The 25,505-nt window shown below is 40.4% G+C and overlaps 1 long non-coding RNA gene across 2 annotated transcripts in view; it reads left to right on the top strand.

Moving 5' to 3' along the window:
* Nucleotides 1-25,505, top strand: part of LOC110348389 (uncharacterized) — a 115,750-nt gene that overhangs the window by 31,711 nt on the left and 58,534 nt on the right. The window contains exons 2-4 of one of the 2 annotated variants that reach the window (XR_002393594.2): nucleotides 4,073-4,155; nucleotides 6,064-6,203; nucleotides 17,146-17,242. This is a non-coding gene — a long non-coding RNA (uncharacterized LOC110348389). The remainder of the gene's footprint in view (nucleotides 1-4,072; nucleotides 4,156-6,063; nucleotides 6,204-17,145; nucleotides 17,243-25,505) is intronic. The other variant, XR_015452002.1, reaches the window with a different exon arrangement.

Genomic DNA, 25,505 nt, shown 5'->3' with positions numbered 1-25,505 from the left:
AATATGATTACAATCACCTAAGATAACTCTGCAACAAAAAGACTGAAAGGGAAATTACTAGTGTGCTAAAAATGGGGTTTGAGTAGGGAAACAATGGATGATTTTAAAATAGTCTTTTTTCCCATGTATTTCTGTAATTCCCTATTTTCTTTAATAGTGAGTCTCCTCGCCCACACACAATGCCACTTGAGGTTCTTGTTCGTAATTCATGAATAAACTCATGTAACAAAGGCCAGCTCAGTTTGAACTGTTTTCTTTGGGCAGAATGTCATCGTCATTTCATGAGAAATGCAGTTGGGACAGAGAGTAGCTTTGGACTGCATAATACCACAATTTAATACAGTTTTCATTTAGTGGAGTGGCATAGACTGATAAAATGAAAGAAAGCAGAACACCTTTGAGAGGAGAGGGGGGAAGCAGAATCTTTGTACCAGTCACAGAAGTTGCAGAAATTCCACAATCAAGGCAATAGAATTCCAGAGCAGAGTTCATTGCCTGACTGGGAAAAAAAAATCCCACAAACCTTATCTCTTTAAAGAAATAAGCAAACCCCAATTAAAATAGATTTTATGCTATTTGTTTTTTTAGTATTATTTATTTTTAACCTAAAGTCATCAAATTAAAGATATTTTAGAACCCTAAGGTAGAATTATATACTTTTGGTTCTTGCCATGCTGGAGGTTGAGCCTAGGGCCTGAGGCACACGAGCTGGGTAAAGCTCTTTACACTGAGTCGCCGCTCCAGCCTTTTCTTTTTCTTTTTTTTTAGTACCGAGGATCGAACTCGGGACCTTGTGCTTGCGAGGCAGGCGCCAGAACCACTGAGCTAAATCCCTGGCCCTACTTTTGGTTTTTATAGTGCTTTGTCTTTTTCTGATTATAATGTATAAAGAAAGGAATGAAATTCTCTAGTAATCCTGGCATACATAGAGTGGTCAATCTTAAGATTTATGATATAAAATCTCTCTGTCTCTGAGATGGAACTACCATTTCTTGAGTGCTTATCAAGAGCTTGGCACTGCTTGGAAGATTTTACATGCATTAATTCACTTCCTTCACAGGACGATCTTCTGAGGTAGATACAGTAAGTATCTGGTGAAAATAAATTTCTTAAAAAAGCCCACAGCTTGGAAAAGCCATGATGTGTGAGTCTAGGCAGAGGGCTAACCTCTCTTTCCCCTAACATCAGTATATCTATAAATAAATATTTACTATAGTGAAATTATAGACCACCTAATATTTTGTAACCTGCTTCCCCTGCAATGTGTCTGAACTTCATTCCAAGTCAATAGATATTGACCTACTTCATTTTTTGGGAGGGGGAGTGTCAGAGATCGAACTTGGGACCTTCTGCTTGTGAGGCAGGCGGCGGAACCACTGAGCTAAATCCCCGGCCCCCCCTACTTCATATTTTAATAGCTGTATTGTATTTTGTTACATGGGTAATGTATTTAACCATATTCCATATAGTTGGATATTTTAAAGTTTTCAGTATTATAAACAACAAGGACATGCACATCCGTACACTCAAATGTAAACTTAAGAAATTATTTCATTAGAATAAATTCTCAGAGGAGAAATGCCCAGGGGAAAGTGAACATTTTCAAGTCTGTTATCAACAAGAAAAATTGTGACCGATTATTTTTCCTCCCAGTTGGCAGAGTGCTTTTTTCTATATTCTAGCGTTTGTCAAACCTTCCTTAATACACTGTAAGAAATTCTGTATAGCAATCCTCTACACACACACACACACACACACACACACACACACACACACTCTGAGTTCAAGGAAAGTTTGTATTTTCCTGACTAGATGCCACAAACTCTTTTCCTCTTCTCTCTTCTTTTCCTTTCCTTTTCGAAAACTTTTAAAAATACCAGATCCAGTCCACTAAGTTAATTAGTTTCTTGACTCAAAAAACACTATATTAATGCTTGGGTATTTGTATTTCTTCAAAAATTGCCTGATGATCTGAGATAATGACAAATTACCATTTCATTTTTCTGTAATTTCTAGAGAGGCTGAATATTTTGGAAAATAATCCTTTGGGAAAGAATAAACTGAAATCCATTATTTCTTAACCTTCAGTACACATTAAAATTTTTTAAAAAGAATCCTTTAATCACTTGGTGGACAAATAATCTCTAGAGATTCATCCTAGGCATCAAAATTTGTGGCCAAGACTGAGAACAACTGCTGTAGGTGGTTATGGTAAACTGGAGATTTGTGTGACAGTGTTGTCCATGACACACTTAGATTCTTATTTTAAAAAACTTGGTTTGATTTCTTTTTGGATGTGATATTTATTTTGAAATCTATTTGAAAGGCATTTAAATCAATAAATATAGTGAACTTTCTAAAATGTTCTTTTCTACTGTAAGATCTCTGATTGTTAGGCACATGTTGCTTCTGAGAGTTATTCTTTATTTAAATTTAAGCCCTTTAATATTTTTTGTGAGTCTATCCTGTATAAGGCGCAATGCCCGATCTGTGGGATTGGAAGAGGAGCCAGCAGCTCACGATGTCATAGACACCTAATTTATGTGTGCAAATAACTGCCGATATAACTCCAGAAAGAACATAATCATTTCATCATCATATGATTTAGAAATAAGACCATTTAAAACCTATGTTTCTGCTGTCCTCATACTATGGCTCATTTATGATAATTTTTACTTATGTCAAAAAGCAATAAAACTTTGGAAACTCTTTTAGTTAGATTTGAATAGACTATGTTTGCCTTTTTAAACACCATACAGTAAAAAATATCATAATCATCTGAAGATTAATTCAGGATCAAGTATAGAATTAGAGAAGGGTTCTAAGTTTAGCTTGTAAACTGTTAGCTGCATAAGTCGCAGTTCCTAAAACCCAGTGTTTACTTGTATCTTATTTAGTGATGAATTATGGCAAATTCATTTGATTGGAAGTAGTTGAGATTCTCATGAATCAAATTATATTGTGAGAAAACCGCAGAGCTGTTTGCTATTTCAGAGCTCTGTTAGAGAGTTCCAGTTACTACTGGACAAACCTCCCAGAAGGTCCTCTGGAACCCCAGGTTTAACAGGTCTGCCCAATATGGTTCTTAGCTCCCTCCTGCCTCTTCCAAAGCTGGTCTTCCCTCTATTTGTGGCAATCTGCTTTGTCTTAAGACAAAGGTGTCTTTATATTACTGTGGCTGTTTCCTCAGAGAAGCACAATGCTTGCTGATTCAAACCAGGCTGGGGGAGCTTGGTGGAATGTGGATGGGGTGGGGCAGGGGTCTGTGTGCCTCAGCACTGGCCACTGAGATTTCAGCTCTGAAAACTCAAGGAGGCTGCTCCTCCTTCTCTCTTCTCTGTTGTGTAGGGACAAGAAAGACAGTCACAGAAGACTCTCACATCACCAGCCTCTGTCACACTTCTCTCCTGGAGGAGTAAAGACAGCAGAGGTGCAAATTAGCAGCAGGTATCATCCCAAGGTCCAGCAGAGGTGACAGATATAAATGAGTTCCAGAAGGGCTTGATAAATTGATACATGATGTGTGGCTAAGAGAGCTGGTGTTGAGTGGAAGGAGACCATTCATGCCTTCCAATGGCATCTGTCTTTAGTCTGCTGTTGGCCATACCTAGGAATTCCCAAGTCTCCCGGTTCCTCTGCTGCTGTTCCCCTCAAAGTGTGGTGGAGTAGGAAAAGCTTTGACATTGAGCGAGTTATCTAACCTTTCTCATCTCAGTCAAAATTGTCTATAAAATCATGTATAACACCTACATTATTTCTTATGGAAATGCCAGCACAGGGCAGGACCATGAGTATGCACCTAATAAATGACATCCCATTAGAAGCAGCCAGGATGAGACACCCAAACACAACCAGCTGGGCCAGGGCCAGAGATCTCAGAAGAGCAAGTGGAGTGTGCAGTAAGGGGCTAGTGTGTGTTGGGAGGTGTAGTTCAGCCACTGCCCTGCCACCTTCTGCAGTGTGAAGTACTCACTCATGGAGCGGCATGGCTCTGGAACAGAAGTGGGAGAACGCTTATGGGTCCAATTAGACAATGGATCAGCTGTTTGGTTTTCATCTGCCCCTCATCCAGTGTTATCTACTGATGAACAGGAGACTCCAGACACCTAGAGAAAGAACAGAAAGTCCAACGGTTTATGAGGCTTCGAAGCTCAGGTAACTGGAGGGTGGGTTTTCTTCTTGTGTGTGTTCACCAAAGGACAATGATCAAGTGGTCAAACTCAGACAGTAATTTTTCAGAGCTGGAACGTGGAAAACAAGGAGAGCAATTCATCCTGTTGGGTCACATCCTCTTCATGATGCAGGAAGTGGGGTAGCAGACCAAGACGGTTAGAAAAACATGACGTTAGGAGGCTTTTGCACGGTATATGTGTATGTGTGTTTTCGTTTTTTATTCTGTGAATCATCAGGCTGTTGGAAGTCCTCAAGCTTGTTGTCAAATAAAACTGGCTAAAAGCCAAGTCTTTATCTGACTGTATTAAGCTTCAGCTCATGTCAGCCTAATAAACAGAAGCTCATCCTATTGGCCACCTGCAAAAATGGCCAGGGCCCCGAGTGCTCCTTCCAGGAATAGGAGTGTAATGTTGGGAATTTCTACGACAGTCCCAGGGAGCATGAGACTGTAGATCTTGTCCAGGAATAGGGATGTTGTGGTTTTGCTCCAGGAGAAGAGATGGATGCCATTTGTGAGTACACAACACTGCTCAGGGCATAATTTATCCTTCCTTTATTCGGCTGCCTCACTGGACAAAAGAACTTTAGGTGTCAAGAATGGCACAAGTCCCTTCTGGCCCTGTCCTTTTGCCTTCACTGCTCTCATTCATTTCCCTTTCTTCTTCCTTCCCCTTCCTTTGCCTGTGTGTCAGGCAGGAGCTTCCCACACTGCTGTCCATGGGAGTGAGTTGAAGGAGAAAGGGTTTTTCTCCTTCCTGACTTTTTTTTGGGTTTTGGTTTGATAGGTAGCATCCTTGCAAAAGCTAGTTGAGTGACCTCCTCCAGTTCTGAACTTTCTGGGAACTCAGGACTGCCATGCTTCTAAGATAAGTCAAGTATTCAGCTTTTTGAACTGCTGATCCCAAGAATGGATCTTTAAAGTTTAAAAGCCATGTTCTTTGCAATTCATACTCAATGGTTTTCTAACTTTAAAAAACGGGTTTCTTTTAGTCTGTGGTCAGTATATGTGCTGGGAATGTGTGGTAATAACTAGGAAATTATCTCAAGATCATCTATGAATTACAGGACTGAATAGCAGGGACACTTCTAGGTAGGTATGTGTGTTAAAGGCTTCACTTGTCATCTACTGATTTCAGATTTTAATATTTAGAAAAGGAAATAAAAAGGCCTCAGATTTCTGGGTAAGTAGTAGAATTTTTAACACTAAAAATTTTAAATAATTTAAGCCCAACACAAACATTATATATAATTTTATCCCCAAATGAAATTCTATTGCCAGTTGTAGTGGCACATGCCTGTAATCCCAGCACGTTGGGAGTCTGAGGCAGGAGGCAAGTTTGAATTCCATCTAGGAAATATAGACTCTGCCTAAAAACAAAAGCAAAAAAGAAATTGATAAAAAGGCTGGGGATGTAGCTTAGTGTGAAGTATTACAAAACAAAAAAAAAGGGTTTTTATTTTTTCGCATTACCTTCTAGTTCTCATGGCATGCAATTTTTATCTAATTACAGTATTATTATTATTACTATTTTATATTTTCCTTAAATTTATGTATAAGACATTTACAAAAAAATGACAATTAGACTAACTTTTGGTGCTAATGGACCGAGCAGCAGAATGATCACAGAAAGTGTGTCTTTCCTTTCTGGCTTTGCCTTTAAAGCTTTCATGTTTTAGTATTTCAGTTTACACTATGAAAAACCAGGGCTTATGAATAGATACCCTACAGTTATTCTGGGTGGAAAATTAACTGATGTGATTTCAGAATTCCCAATATAGAAAGATACGATTTCAAATGCTGCAATACTGAAAAAAGTGTCTTTTCTTTCTTCACTTTTTCCTTTTGCACTGTTCCCACTCATTCCTTCCCTGAACCCTGGGTAAATCTAGAAGCAAAGATCCTCCTTGTGAATCTCCTGAGTTGGGTCTGAGGTCATTCCACAGCTGAGCCGGCAGACACCTGGGGTCCCACTAGGCAGAGGAGGAGCCTGAGCTGCTGCTGGCAGAGTGCCTTGCTGGACACCTCACAGGTAGGAGTTAGTGTCCCACCCAGACCTTTGCAATTAGATGTAATTGCAGGTCTGGCTCTTTTGCAACAACTGCGCTGCCTTTCAGTGCAGATTCTGAGATAGAAATAATGACAAAAGCTGACATGTTTTAGAGTAGACTGTTGGTTCTTTGAATGGTATGATCTCTGTATTTTTCTTCTGGTTTTGGAGCTTGACTTCATTGTCACTAATTCTGAAAGCTGGGAACATTCATTATTGGACATCATTGGTTAGAGAATATGGTTTTATGTAACAGAAAATGTATTTCAGAAATGTAAACTGGAAGAAAAGAAACTCAGCATATTTCCGGATGTCTGTGTTCCCTTCTTGTAAACTTTTTGGTTAGTTCAAATTGTAATAAAAAGTTTACTGAGTGAAGGATAAAAATAGCTTCTTTCGTAGTTTTACCTCATACAGCAACTGTACATTGTGCTTTTCCATGGAAAGAGCTATTTTTAGAAAGAATGCAAAGCACCCTCAGCTACATGAGTAATAACTATTTGGCAACATGATGCTTATAACAGATGATCACTGAGCTCTTTTTTGGAAGGTTTGCAACTTGTTTTTCTTTTATGCAATTACTATGTGTTGTTTATGATACACAAAACCTCATTTAACTATAAAAATCAAAGGATATATGTATAGGGCTTTAGGGATTCCTTCTACTTCCTGTACAATGACTTACAATTTTAATGTGCCAAGTTGGACAAATGGAAAGGAACCAAGAGATGGAGGGAGGGGAGAGTTGAGAGGGGAAGGGGAAGTAAAAAGGATTAAGATGTGTTATGTACACGTACCAACTCCCCATGATGAATGTAGTCATTATGTACTGCAAACACGTACTAATGGAAACAGAAAGTAAAATAAAGGAAGGGGCATTAGGTGTTACACACTGTTTAGCTACAAGATAGAAGAAAAAGCAGCATGTTTGTTGAAAGAGAAGGAGGCGATGAATAGCTTACAGCAGGTTTGCAAATACATAATGTAAGTAGACAGCTTACCATTTAAGATTTTAAATAGTAAGACAACAACAACAAAGCAAAAATAGAAAATTGTAAACCTGGAACAGAATGTAAACTACTTCACACTCATCTGTCCTCCCTGAAGCAGGAGGTAGCCTCAGGGAGTTGTATTTGAAATCTATGAAGTGAGAGGATTGGCGAATGAGATGATCCTGGGGAGAGAGAGTGGATCATTTTCTTTATGGTTTTTAAATTCTTAATTATTTGCTTTTTAGTTTAGTGTAGTTTTCCATAGATCCAGAAGTTTAGTCATCTCACTTAAATGCAGACAGAGTTGATCCTCTACTCTCTATTTGGATTATTCAAATGGCTAACTAAAATAGAAAAAGTGACTAAAATGTAAAATTTTAGATGCAGAGAGTCATGGTTTCCTAGAATTATATACTGAACACCAGACATATTGTAGAGATGATTCCTGAGGTAGGTGGGTAGTCTCCCTCATCTCTGAGATTCTATCATTCTATGACTATTTCCTCTGCCGGGTCTGGTAAGTTTCCTCTGGGAGATGATCTTTCAGCCACTCAGAATATCAGAGAAGTTTTGACCAAAAATAATTTTCAGAGTAAAACTCAGTGTCAGATACTTTCCTCTTGGAGGAAGAACTAGTTAATCTCTAAAACAAATTTTAAGAAAGAAGAAACAAACACAAGTTAAAAAAATATAACTACCATTATTTCCACTGGAGAAGTAATCAGTATCTTGACATAAAAGTTACGTTTCAGCTGTCACCCCCCATTTATAAACAGAGTCATGGCTTTACTGATGCTAAGTTTGGACAACTAATACTCTTCAGAATTGGGCATATATTTTTCTCTGAATTTCATTGTAAAACAATGTACAATTTGGTTCAGATTTCATCCTGTATCACTAAGAGTGATAATTTCATCAATAATTCAAACAAGTTGAAATTTACAGATTTAGAAAGAAATAATAAAAATGCTTTGGTTTGAGTTACATGTTGTGTGAAGATAAAAAAAACTTTCAAACCATTCATAGAATGTTCTAAATATGAAGAAAGAGGTATTTGGAAAGTTACCAAATGAGCCAGTTGTCTGCCTGGTGTCTCCATGTTTGTGGACCTCAGCTCCTGGATGGCTCTGAACCTGAAAGGGTTATAGATGAGCTCCAGATAACGGCCCTACAATGAGCTTAATTTCATCTCCATGTTAATGGGAGTAAGGCTTAACTGGAAGTTAGAAATTTTGTGATGGACATTTCAGTCTTAGAAATTCAGTGATCTTGGATTCATTGCTATAGATTTGGAAGAAAGGTGGTGCATTGGGTTGGATTAGTACCCTGGGCCCTATGGTTAGCGTAGATTCTTATATTCTCATGCAATGACTGATCCCTTCCCAAGTGGAATAATCATAAAATTACAAAGGTTTTGAAGAAGAAATTAAAGATAACACACAGAAGCTTTTATGCTTTCAAAAGATCAATTTTTGTCCAAACCAATTTTCAAGCATAAAATGGATGACTTATGCTTGAGGAAAATTAAAGCTGAAAAATAGCTATAAATTTAAATTTAAAAACTCATCTATGCAACAGTTACCTCAGTTTTCAAAAACAACTTTATGAGGTATAATTTATGTACTATACTCATTCATTGTAATTTCATAGTTTGATGATTTTTAGCAAATGTATATTCGCCACCATTTCTACAATATCAAAGTTAGAATGCTTCCATTCCCTTCCAAAAGTTCTGGGCTCCTGGCCTCAGTCCCTTCTCCGTGACTCCATAGTTTTACCTTTTCTAGAAATTTTCGGCAAGTAGAATCAAGCAGCATGCAGTCTTCTATGCTGGCATCTTTCACTTATGTAATATTTTGGGTTTTATGAGTGTCATTGTATGTTTTGTAATTTGTTCCTTTCCATTGCTGAGTAGTATTGTATTGGACTGACTATGTTATGTTGGCTCATTAACTAGTTGATGGACATTCAGCTTGTTTCTGGCTTTGGGTTATTATAAATAGTGCTGTTATGAACATTTGCATTCTTTTTTTATGAGGACATATGTTTTCATTTCTCATGGGGTGCAACCTGGTGTGGAACTGGTGTAGAACTGGGTAGAACCAATGTAGAACTGCTTGCTTATGTGAGAAACTGAAAATGCTTTCCCAAGTTGCTGAGCCACTGGCCCACCTAGCTGCCTGCTGGCCCAGGTGGCTGAGTGGTAATTGTCTGTAGTCTCCTGGGGGTGGGGGCCAAGCTATGGCTCCAGGGATTTTGCTGAGTCTATAGCCACTAAACTCTTTTCCCTAAAGTCTTGTCACCTCACTTCCACTCTCCTAGAATCGATTTCCTGCCTCACTGCTCCTTAAAAACACTTCTTGCTTGTCCTCTGAGTTCTGTTGCACGAGGATTGACATTCATTCTCCACTTTGCCAAAATCCTCTTGTAAGAAATTATAAAGCTTAGTTCCCTGGTAGACATAATGGATCAGAGAAAATCCAGGGAGCATTAGCACCGTTTAAAATTTCAACAGATAACCCTGTTGTGGGGAGGAGATACCAAAGTTACTGAAGATAGAGGGAAATATTTCTTCCCATTTCTAGAGAATTTACTCTTTCTAGATGTATAGAGCATCTAGAATTTCCCCAGGAATAGATGGTTCCTCTTTCACATTCTCCCCACTAACCACAGAGGACTAGCCACAGAGGCAAAGGCTTGTGTTTGGGAAGTTTGGTAGTGTTGAAGTCTGTGTGACTTCACTTCTGGTGATAAATCTTGTGTGTGAACTCTGGGGCCGGCCGGCATCCAAAGTAAACGGCAATTGTTGTGGTGAAGGCTGCATGGGCGGCCGCACAGGCTGCACTTCAGCTCCAGCCAAGCTTCTGGTGACTATGATTCCCTAGGGCTCTTTGGAGGGCTGGCCTTGGATTCTGAGAAGCACTCATCCCCTGATCTCCTTCAGTTCAGCCCTTAGCAACCCAGTCCCTTCCACTGGGGACAGGGGTCAGGTGCACACCTGCCTCCTCTCCCCACACTAGGGGGACGGCAACATGCCGGCCAGGGTCCTGTGCGCTGCCTCCTGTGGAATCTCCTGGTCAGACTAGCCAGGCTGTGTTTTTTGAGCACAGAAACTGGAACTGATTCTCTATAATGACCCAGAAAAAGGGAAGGTTCAGGCAGTACTCCAGGCAGCTGTCTAATCTCGCCTTGCTCACTTACTCTCCATACCGTTGCCTTTGAGTTTCCCTCTGTCTGGAATGCCTTACCCTGTTCTCTTCCTTCTCCTGGTGAAAACTCTGCTGATTCCCTGATGCAGAAGGGAAACACCATCTCCTGTGGGAAGCCATTACTCCCCTTCCCTAACCCTTTATCCTACAGCTCTTTGTTCTTAGCTCTGTTATAATATTTATCAAATCATGTTATAGTGGGTTGTTTACCTGCCTGAGTGCAAGAACTTTAAAAAAAACCTCTTTAGCCCTGGGATCTAGCGTGGTGCTTGGCATAGATCAATGACAATTATGATTATGCTAATATTTATTATCTATTATGTGCCTGGCTGGTGCAAAGCACAGTGCTAGAAGCTCCAGATACATTATATACTCAGTCTCCACACCAATTCTACAGGTAGCCTTTGGTGTTCTGAATGGGACAAGGGGTGTACAGAGGTCTATAACTTGCTTAATGTCCCATAGCTAGTCAAGGATGGAGCTAAGGTTTGAATTCACATCTATGCAACAAAAGGCCAGTGTTTTAATCAATTAAGTTGTACCATTTTTATAGACGTTTAAAAATGTTTCATTAGTACACGTTCACAGTACATAATGATTAATTTATTGTGAGGAATTCATACGTGTATATAAAGTCTTAATTCTTTTTTTGTGCCCCGCCCCTCCTATCCCTCCCTGCTCCTTCCAACTCTTTCTTTTCCCATTTACAAAAGCTCTATTTACATGTTTCCCCTCCAATTCTTTTTTCTATCCCCTATCTCTCCCCCTTTTCCCCTCCTTCCATGTCTTGTTCCCCTTCGTATTTGAAAAAGATCTTTCTACTTCCTTTTATCTACCTTTTATTTTACTCTTTATTTATATAAGACAAACCATATGATATTTAAGCTTATGTGTCTGATTTATTTCACTTAATATTATGCTATCAAGGCGTATCCATTTACCTACTATTTCTTCGAGTTAATCATTCTTTACGGCAGAGTATTATTCCATAGTATATAAATACCACATTTTCTTTACCCAGTCATCTGTCCATGGGTGTATAGGCCATTTTCAAGATTTAGCTATCATAAATTGTGTTGCTATAAACATGGGTATGATGTAATATGACAATTCTAACTCTTGTTGGAAGATACCTAGAAGGGGACTAGCTGAGTCAAATGGAATTTTTATTTCTATGGAAATCAGTATAAATATTCCTCAAAAATAAATGTAGATATGTTTTGGATGCTGACCTGAGATTTCAGTAGATGCCCTTCCCATGTGAGTATGGTTCTGGTGTGGGCTGTCTCATTCCTTCGGCATTGGAACACATGAGAGCCTCTTTGGCCCAGCTTCCTCACTTACATATGGAGTCTTGGTTTTCCTTTGGGGAGGCAAGGGAGATCAAAAGTGTCAACTGAAGGGGAGAGGCTCCTAATCTGCTTAGAATTATACTGATCCTAATGTTGAGTCAGCATCCTGTGTAAAGCAATAACTCATGGTTTATCATTAAACCCTATGAAGGGTGGTATGAACAAATGGATAAACTGGTTGTATTTATCCTGGTACATTAAAAGCCCACAAGTGATCTTTCCTCTGCCTCCCTGTGTGTCCGTATAGTGTAGGGCTTGAAAGGGTTGGGCGTAGGGAATATGTGGTGAGCTATATGAGCCCTAGTTTATCTCCCCTATGTCTTGATGTCACTGAAACACAGAAACAAACCACAGAAGGGTACACCTGAAAGGAGGAAAGCAAGTTGATGCCACTAATGATATTTGTCTCATTTTTCCTAGACCACTTCCCCCAACACCTAACAGAGTACAGAGTGATTAATATTTACTTGTTGAAATAAATTACATTATATTTATAAATGCCTTGCATCTCTACGAGACCTAAGGAACTTAACAAAGCTCTTTTATAGTTTCTGCTTCTAATGATCCTTGATTCTTTTTTTTTTTTTGGTACCAGGGATCAAACTCAGGACCTTGCTCTTGCAAGGCACGCAAGGTGCCACTGAGCTAAATCCCCAGCCCGATCCTTGATTCATTTTAAGAGGGAGGATATTAAATGTCAGAAGAGTTAAATGACTTTCCAGAGTCATAGAACTTATCAGAGTTAGTGTCTAGGGTAGAATTAAGGCCTTGCTCATGAAGGACACAATTGTTGACCTAACTCCATTTTGCCTTTCTCTGACCTGTTCTTTTGTGAATTATTCTTTCATTTAGTTTATCTTAAATTACATCGTCACAAATATGGTAGATAAATATCTTGTGATAGAAATTGAAACTGAGCAGTGGCAAATTTCTTGGCACTAAAAACGATTCTACACAATTGGTCCCAGGATAATGACCAGGCAGACCACAGCCTGACCAAAATCGCCATCTACGTGAACGCTTGCCTCTTGCCTTTGCTCCTTCTCTAACTGCAAAGCAATTGCTAGCACCTCAAAGACAGACCTTAGACTACCAGAGCTTTCTGTTCTTCCTGGTACAGTCATAGTGAGAATAAATTTCTTTCCTGCTTCCAACATCATTGTCTGGTCTGTTAGGGCAAGTGGCTGGGTGTGGACTATAGGACCCCCAGAGCCAAGCTGTGTTAGTCTGCGTCTCATCTTGTGACCAAAATAGCTGAGAAAGTCAAATAAAAGGAGGAAAGATTTACTTTGGCTCATGGTTTCAGTCTATGGTCAGTTGTCTACAAGACAGAAACATCATGGAGGAAGGGTGTGGAAGAGGAAGGCTGCTCATTTCCTGGGGGCCAGGAATCGGAGAGAAAGACAAAAGCTCCAGAGAGAGAAGGAAATGGGGCCAAGAATACACCCTCTCAATTTATAACCCCAGTGATCTACCAGGCCCCATATCCTAAAAGCACATTCAGCTACAAACTCATAAATAGGTTAATCATTGATGAGGTTATCCCCACCTGTGAACACAGAGCCTTTGGGGACATATTTTTGATCCAAACCATAGAACAGGTCTTCAACCAGGACTCCAGTAACATGGTGACTTTGAAGCCAGCACTTACAAAACAAGAAAAGAGAATTTTCAGATATTCAATACCTAAACTTTTAAAGCAATTTCTACTTAATATGTTTGTTTGGCATCCTAGCTGATCTTACTCTACTCTCTGGATCGCCTTTCTCCTATTTTCTGTATTCAAATCAATCACAGTAATTTGTACAGCCCTTTCCAGGGATCTTCATGTGGAAGTGAAGTTGGACTTTTGCTTTTCCAAATCCTTTTAACTCACAGACTCAACCAGTGCCTACTACGCCAAGATAAAAAGTGGGCAGAGTATGACCCATGTCTTGATGGAGCTTTTCTTCATATGACTGCAGGGACAGGCACACATTCTAGTGACCCTATGGGACAAGAGCTTAACAGGATTCAAAGAAAGGTCTGAGAACAAGAGAAGATTGCAACTACCTCTGACTGAGATTTTGATGAGAGTATCATGGCTCTGGTGGCTTTTGATTTGGCATAGAATAAGTAGGAATTATTTTTTGAAATTCCATATGTGAACATGGGGAAGAGCATTTCAGTTAAAAAGAACAGCAGAGACAAAGGTGGGAGAGGTGGCCTGTGTAGGGTGGGATTAGTGGTCCTGGGAGGAGATACAAAAGAGAGGAATAAGGCTGGAGAGGTGAGCTTATTTCTCTCTCTCTCTCTCTCACTCTCCCCCTAAGCTCAGGGCCTTGGACATGCCAGGCAAGCACCACTGAGCTATACATCCCCAGTTCTTGCATTTTCTTCAATAGGAAGTCCAGCAGGGGTTTACAAGGAGGGACAGTTCAGCTGGAAAGGAGGAACTGTAGGCAGCTTCAACAGTGATCTATGTGAGGCTCAATCATTTGTCGCTTACCTTCAGAACACCTCCTGAGATGGTGGGGCGTCATGCAGGAAGCTGGGGTCCAGTGCCAAGTGGCCCAGAGCCAGGCTTATGGGCCCTTTCAATCAAGCAAGCAAGCAATGGAAGGTGCAGGCACCATCATACTTATCTGTACTCAGTTCAGCAGGTGCGTAAAGGGGGTCAGAGGCCCTGCAGCAGGGGCCATTGGGAAAGCTTTCTAGTGGAGATGATGCTGAAGCTGAGACTCTTTATTTACTGGGCCAGGTAGACAGGGAAACAGAGGGAAGGAGAGGGAGACCTCAGTAAGAATGAAGCACAGAGACACAAGCAGCATGAGCAGTGAGCAGGACCTGTTTTATTCAGTTCATTTGATTTTTATAAAACTATTTCACTTGTTTAAGTAATATTTTATTTTAGAAAATGTGACTAATACAGACAAAAATCCATAATCCCACAACCTAGAGATAATAATTTAAAAAATTAGATGATTATCTTTCTATTTTTCTATGAGTATGAATAGGAATCAATAGATCTATGTGAGCATGTATACATGCACATACACACACACATATATAAATGTATGGATACATAGAAAAGTGTATATGTTGACGATGCTAATACATCTCCTCTTTGTCTCTATGTTGGATATCCTGCTTCACAAGCGTAGGCATAAAACAAGCTTTTGTTTCTTTAATGTGTAAACAATATGACCTAGAGTACTCACCAGCACAGCCTGACAGGAAGTCCAATCTTTCCCTGGGATTCCTCAGTAATTTCCAGGAATATACATGAAACCTTTATATATTCCTCAACCTCCTGCCCTACTATTGGCTGCTGCCACCCACTAATGACATCTAAAAGATAAGTAGGAAAGGGAAATACAGGTAGACAATTCATTTCAGTGAGAGTATAAGTGCCTGGGCAGGAACCTTGTCTTTCCTATCCACTGCTGTGTACTCCAGGGCTCCAAATAATATCACACAGCAGGTGTTCACTAAACATGCTAAATGAATGCATGAATTTAGATGTCCCGTTATCCAGGGAAGGGGGCATTTATTGAATATTTTCATGTGCTTGTTCTACGGTGGGGATCAGGAATGCATGTGTAAAGAACAGAACTTTCATCTATGATGGATATAATTTAAAGATAAGCATCTTTTGAAAGCAAAAAGGGCTTCCGTGGGAGTCTGTGAGCTTCCTGGCATGTAAGGTATTTAAGTAGATACCAGAAGATTACCGACCAAGGATGTGGAAGAGATTCCTGGTTTGGGAGGGATATTGAACTAAGTGACCACTAATGACTGTTTCAATGTGAAATTGAATAAATGTTAGCTTATGTTTTCTAACTTATTAGTCATAACAACTGAAAGGATCACAGAAGGACTTGGGAGGTCAGTTACAAATGAAAAACAAATGCTTGGATTGGATCCTGATTTGCTGATAATAAATGATATTCCTTGAGAAGTCTGCAGGATTAGCAAGTTTTGATAAACATTTTTGCAGAAAACCCAAAGGTCTTGACTTTGGTTATTGAGAAATTTGAATTCAGTGCTTTAGAATTTCTATCTGTTGGTCTTATTGATTTAGGACTCAAAAAATTCATGATCTGGGCCAGGAAATTAGCTCAGTGGTTCTGGCACCTGCCTCAAAAGTGCAAGATCCCGGGTTCGATCCCTGGTACCAAAAAAAGATTCATGATCTATTCCTTGGTTCAAGAAATTTATAGTCGGGAGGGAAAAGAGAACCATGGTCAACATCCACTATTATGAGATACTATAGACTTTGCAATATGAATAATTCCAAAGGGAAAATGAGATTATCTATTACATATTTGAATAGAATTTTTAAAAGTTTACTTTATTACAAAATAATAATTATTAAATAAAAATTTAAAAACTGAAAATGGTAATAAATTACTATTTATATTTTTGTGATTGGCTTTTAGTGTTTTTAGGCACTTACTTTTTATATACTTGTGATACACCTGTAGAAGCTTTTTTGAACTTTAAAATATTAATCTTTAGATAGACTGGTAGAAATATGTGTTTAGGATCTGAAACCTTATTCTCTAGAGCTTTGATTTATGCACCTTGGTTTTCCTTTGTGAATCTTTAGTATAACTTTTGAATTGAAAAGTTATAACATATAGGTTGTGTTTAAACAATATCAAAGTGAATTTTAAAAATTAGAATTTGGTTAATATGATGGCCAAGTTACAAAATGAGATTACAGATTAACTGCTGGATACCTAAATGGTCAGAACCTACAGTTGTGGCTATTAGCCTTACTACCATACCTAACTTCAAACTCAGGACCTTGTGCTTTTGAGGCAGGAGCAGTGCCACTGAGCTAAATCCCTGGCCCCTCCTACAATACCTAACTTTAAGTATAACTAGTTATTTGGTTGCTGCCTATTTAATGACCAACTCTACTGTTAGACTCTCTGCCTAGTTCACAGGACTATCTCTAGTGCCTATCTTCTTTCCTGCATGCTTGATTCTTAGTGAGTGTAATTTGAAGAAGTGAATGATTTCTTTACTGGGAGGCCCATGCATCCATTCACTTATCCATTCATCCATCATCAGTTGTGTTTTGGAAGATCTGCATGTACGAAGCACCATGCCTTGCACCACATATACAGAGAAAATCAGATACAGCCCTTCTCTGGGTGGAAGTTTGTTGTCTGGTGGGAAAGGACAAAGGTCTTCTACAAGGTCCTCCGATGCTTCTGCAGATCTCTTTACCAGTTACAATTACAGATATGCTGGGGGTGGCTTGTGAGTCATTAACAGCTTAGGGTGAACTAGTTTCTCAGGATTCAGAGGAGAGGTGGAAGTGGGTCCTATGGCTATGGAAGGGGCACTTCCAGGTTATCATTTTCTCCCTTCTCTACAGTAGGAGTCCTGGGTCACCGGGAGGCAGCAGTGTAACAGAAACGTGCTCAACTGGTGGAGTTGTTACCATCTAGCTATGTGATGAATGTGCAACTCAGGTAACCTTCTGAACCTCAGGCTCCTTACCTGCCTGGGAGGTGATGGGGCTGGAATGTGGTGGGTAGGGAAGGGTCTGTGAACCACATGGCCCCATGCTTCCCCTTTGCCAACAAGCATACATCTGGTGCCCTGTGCATGGCCTGTCCTGTGTGGCTTCATGTCTACAGAAAGCCCCCTGGCCTCGTGCACCATGTGCCACAAGAACACTAACTGCACCTCCACCTTCTTTATCCTCCCCTATGGGAACAGAAGCTGATGCTGCCCCTAGCAGTCTCAGGGAGCAGGGAGGCTGTGCTGGAGGAAAGTCAGAGCTGGGGGAGAAACAAGGCATGAGCCAATCTCTCCTTTACTGGCACAAAGCTCCCCTGGGCCAGCCCTCCAGGTGCCCAGTGACTCACTACTGTGAGCCCTTGGTCACTGATCCTTCTGGGACGGGTCCTTCCAGCAGGGCCTCATTCTATGCCACAAATTTGTCACATGGACCTAGAGATAAAGAAAGTCCTTCCTCCTTACCTTACTCACCTGTATCAGTTGGATCCAAACCAGGACTGGGTCTGAGGGATCTCGGGTGTCTGTTTCATTCCCACAGTAATTCCTATGCCTATTGAGGTGGACTGGGGTGCAAGAAAAACAAATAAACATAAGCAAGTGTCTCTGCTGGTCTTCAAGAAGCAACCTCTGCCTCCCACCTCAAGGAAAGTGTGGGGAGGAAGGCAAGGTGGCCTTCCTGTATTGTGCTCCTGGGGAAGGCAAGCTTCTCAGTCCACATGAGTTTACCTTTTCGTCAGTGCTTTCATCTTTCAAAGAATGGGGAAAATCCTAATATAAAAAATGAGAGTTGAGATGGTTGAAAAAATGAGTTGTTCATTGACTATAAATCCAAATTCATAGAAAATATCTGCTCATTTCTGTGAAAGCCATTATCGATGGTAATTTCACTCCGTAGTTTGAAAAGACAAAATGCTTGAACATTAAAGTGCTTCCTACACTAAAATGGGAAGCAAGTAGGCAAGGTGTTGTAACTTCCTCTTTTGGCAAAAAGGGAAGCAGAGGTTACTCAAAAGCCTTAGGACCTCCTCAGGGGGAGCCTCTCAATCGCAGCTCTCTGTCTGCAGGCCCTGAGGGAATGAGTTAAGTCTAAGCACAGCGCCGCTGATACACAGTGGTTGCTAATAAATGCAGCCAATCTTGCCCTGCTCCTCTTAGATAATCTCTTGTGGCGTTGCTTACTTTTCCTTTAGAGTATTAATTACAGTCTGTCATTATGTACTTATTCATCCCAGTCAATTCCTCCCACACCTATTTTATGACCACAGGAACCAAATGTGTTTTGTTCACCTTCTTGTGGGTCCTGCAAAATGCCTGCACCCTGTGGCCACCTGCCAAAGAAGTGTAAAGTTACTGTGTGATGACCTGCCCTTATTGCAGCAATTCTAAACACGGGGGACAGTCAGAAGGCATTTCTACCTCAGTAGCTTAATCAATTAAATAGGAATAGTAAAATATTCTTTCTTAAGGATCCTTTGTTTCTCCCCAAATTGGGAAATCCATTGCTTAGGAAATGTTGCACTTTCCACATGTTCCAAGTGTCTGTGAACTTGAGAATATTTTCCAAGATGCTTCCTCATGACACGAACAGTTCATGATCTTTCAGCACCCATGAATAAATGGGGAGGAAGAGGTTGCCTTTACAACATTCAACACAATGGATTTGGCACTAATCATTTATTTAGAATCTTTTGTGGAGCTCTCTCTTTGCCACATGCTGACTTGGTTACTTGAAGGTGCTCTGAATGCAGATACCAGTATGCTCAGGTAATGAGGGCACAGTGTGTGCATGCCATGTGAGGTGGGTCAGGCACTAGGTGAATCTCCAAGAACAAGTCAAATTACCCAGCCAAAACAGCCATTCCAAGTGGAGGGGACAGGATGATGAAAGACACAAAGGTGTGAGAACTCCCAGCAAGCTTGGATTCCACGTCTGCTTGTTTGCTTAGGGTATGTGCTGGTTGAACCGTTTCTTCCTGATCAAGGCAGCAGTGTATGAAGACATTTGTTCCAGGTGAGAGAAGGCTCTCTGCCTCTTTGGAGCTTTTCAACCTTGGATTGTCTGCAAGAGCTGTCATCCAGGCTGTTTCTGAGAAACCACACTCCGGGCCCCTGAGGACAGTAAGGGGAAGAGAAGGCGTCCCATTTCAGGCTACTTCCTGCAACAGGGATCTCAAGAGAGCCCTGTGACTTATGATCTATGATTCACTTCAGGGTCTTTCCATGTTTTGGAAATGGAAAGGCCTCTTGCCAAGACCCCGTCAACAGAGGAGGGAGCAGGCGTGGTACACCCATGACCTGGAGGAGGGGAGTGGGCTGAATGATGGGGCCTCTCCGCATCTCTGAATTCGAAGGGGTTGAAAGGCAGAGCTTGGCTGGCTTCCCACAGACACTGGTGTCTGAGACACCCGTGGAGAAGCCTGGTGGGCAGCATGCTTGCTCCCTAGCTACCTGTGAGGAATGAGGCCTTCACCAGCTTGTGTTGGTTTGTTATTAGGGTGCAACACTGGGCAGTGTGCTTGGGAGGGGCACACCTCAGTTTAGCCCCACAAAGGTGGCTTTGTTACCTCAAGGCTGGTCTCCTTATGTTGACACTGATTCTTCCTGCAAAGTGATATATGAGCAGGGTTTCATTCACAGGCGAAAAACAGTAAGATCTGGATTTCTATGAGATCGTTTTGGCCCCCTCTAGGAGGTAGAGCGTCTTTCTGACTCAGGCTGACCCAGGGTTCTGCAGTGCCTTTGCACAGTGAGCTAATCTATGGCCCATTTCTTTCTTTTTTTTTTGCACTTTATTAAATTCTTTTATTGGTACATTGTAGGTATACAACACAATTACATTTCTCATTGGGAATTGTACCTTTACATAATGCATCTTGGTTCTTATTTTTTCCCCATTCCTAGCCCTCTCTTCACCCCCTCCACCCTTCCCTATTTACAAAGACTTTATTTCCTTTTTTTCCATTTCTCATCATTTTCCCTTTCCCTTCTTTCTTTTCCCCTGCCCCTCCCACTACCCCTACCCCTTTGGACCTTTTCTTCCTATTTTACATTATCGATTATTCATTCCAATCATTGGTACATTTTAGGTATACAATATAATGACATTCATCATTGGAAATTTGCACCTTTACATAGTCTCTCTTGGTTCTTATTTTTCACCCTTGCCCAGCCCTCCCTTTAACCCCTCCAGTCCTCCCTATTTACAAAGATTTTGTTCCTATTTTTCCATTTTCTCATATTAATCCCATTCCCTTCTATCCTTTCCCCAGCCCTCCCACTTCCTTCCCCTTTGCCCCTTTTCTTCCTATTTCACATTACCTATTATATATTTTAGTCCTTATTTACACTTTCAGTTTCTCACACCAGAGAAACTATTCAGTATTTATACATGTGTGTCCTATTTATTTCACTTAAGAGTATCGCCTCAATGTGCATTCATTTAGCTATAAATGTCTCTAATTTCTCATTTTTTATGGCTGAGTAGTACTCCATTTTATAAAAAAAAACCCATATTTTCTTTATCCAGTCTCCAGTTGACAGGCATTTGGGCTGTTTCCAAGTTTTAGTTATCACAAACTGTGCTGCTGTGAACATGGGTGCACATATATCACTGTGGTATGATTCTTTTAACTCTTTGGGGAAAATCCCCAGCAGTGGAATAGTGGGGTCAAATGGGACTTCCAGTCCTAGTTATTTGAGGTATCTCCAAACTAATTTCCACAGTGGTTGCACCAGTCTACACTCCCACCAGCAGTGGAGCAGGGTTCCTCTTTCCCCACAGCCCCGCCAGCATTTGTTATTGGTTGATTTCCTGATAGCAGCCATCCTTTCTGGAGTGAGGTGGAATCTCAGGGTTGTTTTCATTTGCATCTCTCGAATGACCAGTGATGTTGAACATTTTTTCATGTATTTATTTGCTATTTCTACTTTCTTGTCTGAGAAATGTCTGTTCATTTCAGATGCCCATTTTCAGATTGGGTCTTTAAATTTGGGAGGTCTGATCTTTTTAAGTTCTTTATAGATTCGAGATAGTAGACCTTTTTCTGAGGAAAAGTAGGTGAAGATTTTTTCCCACATTGTGGGTTGTCTCTTCACACTGCTGATGGTTTCTCTTTCTGTGCAGAAGCTTTTTAATAAGAAGAGATCCTACTTGTTGATTGTTTGTGCTAGTTCACGGGCAACTGAGGTTTTGTTCATAAAATCTTTTCCTACACCGATGTCTTCAAGAGTTCTACCTAACCTCTGTTCCAAATGGTTCAGAGTTTCTATTTTAATATTTAGATCTTTAATCCATTTTGGTTTTAGTTTAGTGCATGGTGAGAGATACAGGTCTAGTTTTAATCTTTGGCAATTTGAAATCCAATTTTTCCAGCACCATTTATTAAAGAGGCTATCTTTCCTCCAGTGAGGGTGTTTGGCTCCTTTATCGAAGATGAGATGGCTGAGTGTGTCTGGCATTGTTTCTGCATCTTCTAATCTGTTCCACTGGTCCTCAGGTCTGTTTCTTTGCCAGTGCCATGCTGTTTTTATCACAGTAGCTTTGTAGTAGAGTTGCAGGTTGGGGATTGTGATACCCCCTGCCATGTCTCTGTTACCTAGAATTGCTTTTGCTATTCCAGGTCTCTTCTTGTTTCAAATGAATTTTGGATTGTTTTCTCAAGGTCCGTGAAGTATGCTGCTGGGATCTCAATTGGAATTGCATTGAATCTATATAGCAGTTTTGGAAGTATGGCCATTTTCACTATATTAATCCTTCCTACCCAGGAGCCAGGGATATCTGTCCATTTTCTGATATCATCTTCAATCTTTCTTTTCAGAGTGCTATAGTGTTCAGAGAAGAGGTCTTTGATTTCTTTTGTGAGGTTGATTCCTAGGTATTTCAGTTTTTTGGATGCTATTGTGAAAGGAATTGTTTGTCCTATTTCTCAGTGAGTCTGTCATTCGTGTAGAGGAAAGCTATTGATTTTTGTGTGTTGACCTTGTAACCAGCTATTTGAATGAATTTGGTTATTAAGTCTAGAAGACTTTTGGTGGAGTTCTTGGGGTCTGTTATATACAGTTTCATGTCATCTGCAAATAATGACAATTTGACTTCTTCATTTCCTATCTTTATTCCTTTTATTTCTTTCTCTTGTCTAATTGCCCTGGCTAATGTTTCCAGAACTATATTGAACAAGAGTGGTGATAGTGGACATCCTTGTCTTGTTCCTGATTGTAGTGTGAAGGATTTCAGTTTTTGACCTTTTAGTATGATATTGGGTGTTGGTTTTTCATAGATGGCTTTTATCAGTTTGAGGTAGAGACCATTTATTCCAATTTTTTGTAGGGTTTTTATCGTAAGTGCATGTTGGATTTTGTCAAATGCTTTTTCTGCATCTATGGAGATAATCATATGGTTTTTGTCCTTGGCTCTATTGATATAGTGTATTACATTGATTGATATGTGTATATTGAACCATCCCTGCATCCCTGGGATGAATCCCACTTGATCAGGGTGTATGATCTTCTTGATCTTCTGCATTCTGTTTGCCATTATCTTATTAAGGATTTTTGCATCTATGTTCATTAGTGAGATTGGCCTATAGTTCTCCTTTTTGGTTGGGTCTTTCTCTGCTTTGGGGATCAAGGTGATGCTTGCTTCCAGGAATGTATTTGGGAGTATTGCTTCCCTTTCAATTTCATTGAAGAGTTTCAACAGTAGTGGCAGCAGTTCCTCTCTAAATGTCTTGTAGAATTCAGCAGTGAAGCCATCAGGGGCATGGCCCATTTCTTATTCAGACTCCTGATACATTCATATTCCAGAGTGTTCAACCCTCACCACCAGCTCAGATCCATGCCCCAGTCAACAAATGGCCTCATTACTAGGTCCTTCCGGTCGACGGAGGAAAGTAGGTAACTCAGGATTTAAACCATTTAAACAAAGCTAATAGGATACTTAAGAGTTTCACCTGATGATTTATTTGGTCTAGCCTAGCTGCTTGGGATTTAAGATGTAGTGAGAATTGCCTTATTATTTATCTCACACCTTGTCACCTTTTTAACTGGACCCATAGACTGGATTGATTCCGTCTACCCCTCAACTTGTACATTTGAGCACACAGGCCCAGAGATGTTGACTATCATGCCTGAAATCACACAGCTAATAAGGGGAGGGAATGTACAAGGACCCCAGATCTATTGATGTCCAGCCTAACGCTCAGTATATCATCTTATGCTTCTTCCTCCCTCATATCTAGCCACGAGGATTTTATTACATTCTTTCCTCTTATCCATTATGCCTTTATAACCACAGCACAATGTTCTTTATGTAGATGGTACTTAAGAAAATTGTTGCCCAACTTTTTATTTGCTTGGAGTTGCAATGTTGGCTTGCAGGAAATGTCCTAGAAATGTGTGGGAGAACACTGCAAGGCCTCTCTTCTTTGGTTTTCAAGGACTGGGACAGTGATATTTCTTACTCTCAAATAGAGAGAATAAATTAAGCTTGTTTCCAGAGTCTAGCACAACACTTCATTCAGAGGTTAAATTTCCCCCACGGACCATCATGTGCCGGGCAATGCCAGTAAACTGCTGAGTCTCTGGATCTCTTGAGTTTAAAAGGAAAAGCATTTTTCCATCCAGGGGAAGAAAATACAAGCTTTATAATTCATGTAAATAAAACCCAAGTACCATCCTTTAGAAAACTAGCTCCCACTGTGGCATGCTTATTATTTCCCATATACATTATGATGCTTGTTTTGCTGTCCCAATGCTAACTCACTTAATCCTCAGCTCTACAGGGTAGAATTTGTATTATTCTAAATTTTATGAATGAGATGACTGAGGCTCATTTACTTGTTCCAAGTGACATAGGTAGAAAGCAGCAGAGAGAGCCTGGAGTCAGGTTGGCTAACTGCAAGCTGTCCAATCCAGAAAAGGTGACACCTTACTCCCGAAGACATGACAGAGGGGTTCCCTGAGATGAAGGACACTTGAGGGTGAACTGCTGTCTCTTAGCAGATTCCAGGCCTTGTTTCTCTGTGTTGGACTCTCGAAGTGGGCAGGGAGATGCTTGTTTATCTCAGCCTTCTCTTATCCCAAATCCGCATCCTATCCCCATGGGAAGGGGGAGAAGGAGAGGAGACCAAGCCACCTCCACCTCTCCTCTGGACTTGACACCGGGGGCCACAGTGATTGGGAGGGACTGGACTCTGGTGCATGGTCTCAAGTTTCTGGTGCCAGGGTTTGGAACACAGTTACACTTGCTCCAGGGAAGATAGAGGGATGCTGTCTACAAATATTGAGTATCTGAATTCATTCCTGTGGCTTTTAGGAAGTCATTTTCCATGGGAATTCAAGTTATGATGAAGGAATTATTTTCCTATCCTTTACACATGTCTAGGTCATGTGCAATTTACGGTTGCCAAATGCAACAGATATATTTGTCCCCTCCCATGATCTTAAACAAGCGTATTCCAGAAACAATCTGTCTGTTTCTTTAGAAGATTGCTTTGCTTGTTCTTGATATCAGGTCAATAGAAAAATGTGCCATCCCAGTAAGGAAAGCCAGTTTTTGAGCAATATCTGAATAACAGTTAGAGTTTTTTAAAAAAGTATGGATTTTTTTTTCTAACTTTCACCATGTACTCTTCAACAGAACTAAAGATACTTTTTGCCTTAAGTAAGCTCACAATTTAAAAATATCATAGTGAAGCCATTGTTTTTTTTTTTATTGTGAACCATTTGGGGGGAAGAGCTCAATACAAATTTTAATCCAGATAAGCAAACCTATTAAGAGGAGGTTTTAAACCTCATGAGATTTGCTACACTTGGAGTTTCACGGTTTTTTTCCTCTGTCAGGGAAAGTTGCTCTCTATTGCCCCAATCATAAAAACCACTGTACATGATTTTAAAGGGGATAAAACCTGTGAAATCCCTTTATCAGCAGGAAATAGCTTGAAAACTAAAATATTTCCTTTCAAATTTTGGAACACTTTGGGTGCTCTGGGTAAATAAATGAGAAGTAGTAAAGAACTAGGTAAATATGCAAACTCCACTCCACAGTTAGTCTTGCAGCAGGATGCTCAGGTCTTTAAAGCAGTAGAAAGCATTGGAGAGATAGTGGAGTCCTGGTGCACTTCCCCAGAGCAGGTGGGAAGCAGAACAGTGCAGCTGTATTCTTACCATCTGGACTGACTTCAGATCTGCTGGTCTGGTGGTTCCATTGGCATA

This window comes from Heterocephalus glaber, unplaced genomic scaffold (assembly GCF_053883595.1).
Source record: "Heterocephalus glaber isolate CG9 unplaced genomic scaffold, H.glaber_assembly_v1.0 deba00001442, whole genome shotgun sequence".
NCBI classification, from domain to species: domain Eukaryota; kingdom Metazoa; phylum Chordata; class Mammalia; order Rodentia; family Bathyergidae; genus Heterocephalus; species Heterocephalus glaber.
The sequence above is the reverse complement of the archived record's forward strand: the minus strand, read 5'-3'. Positions and strand labels throughout refer to the sequence as shown.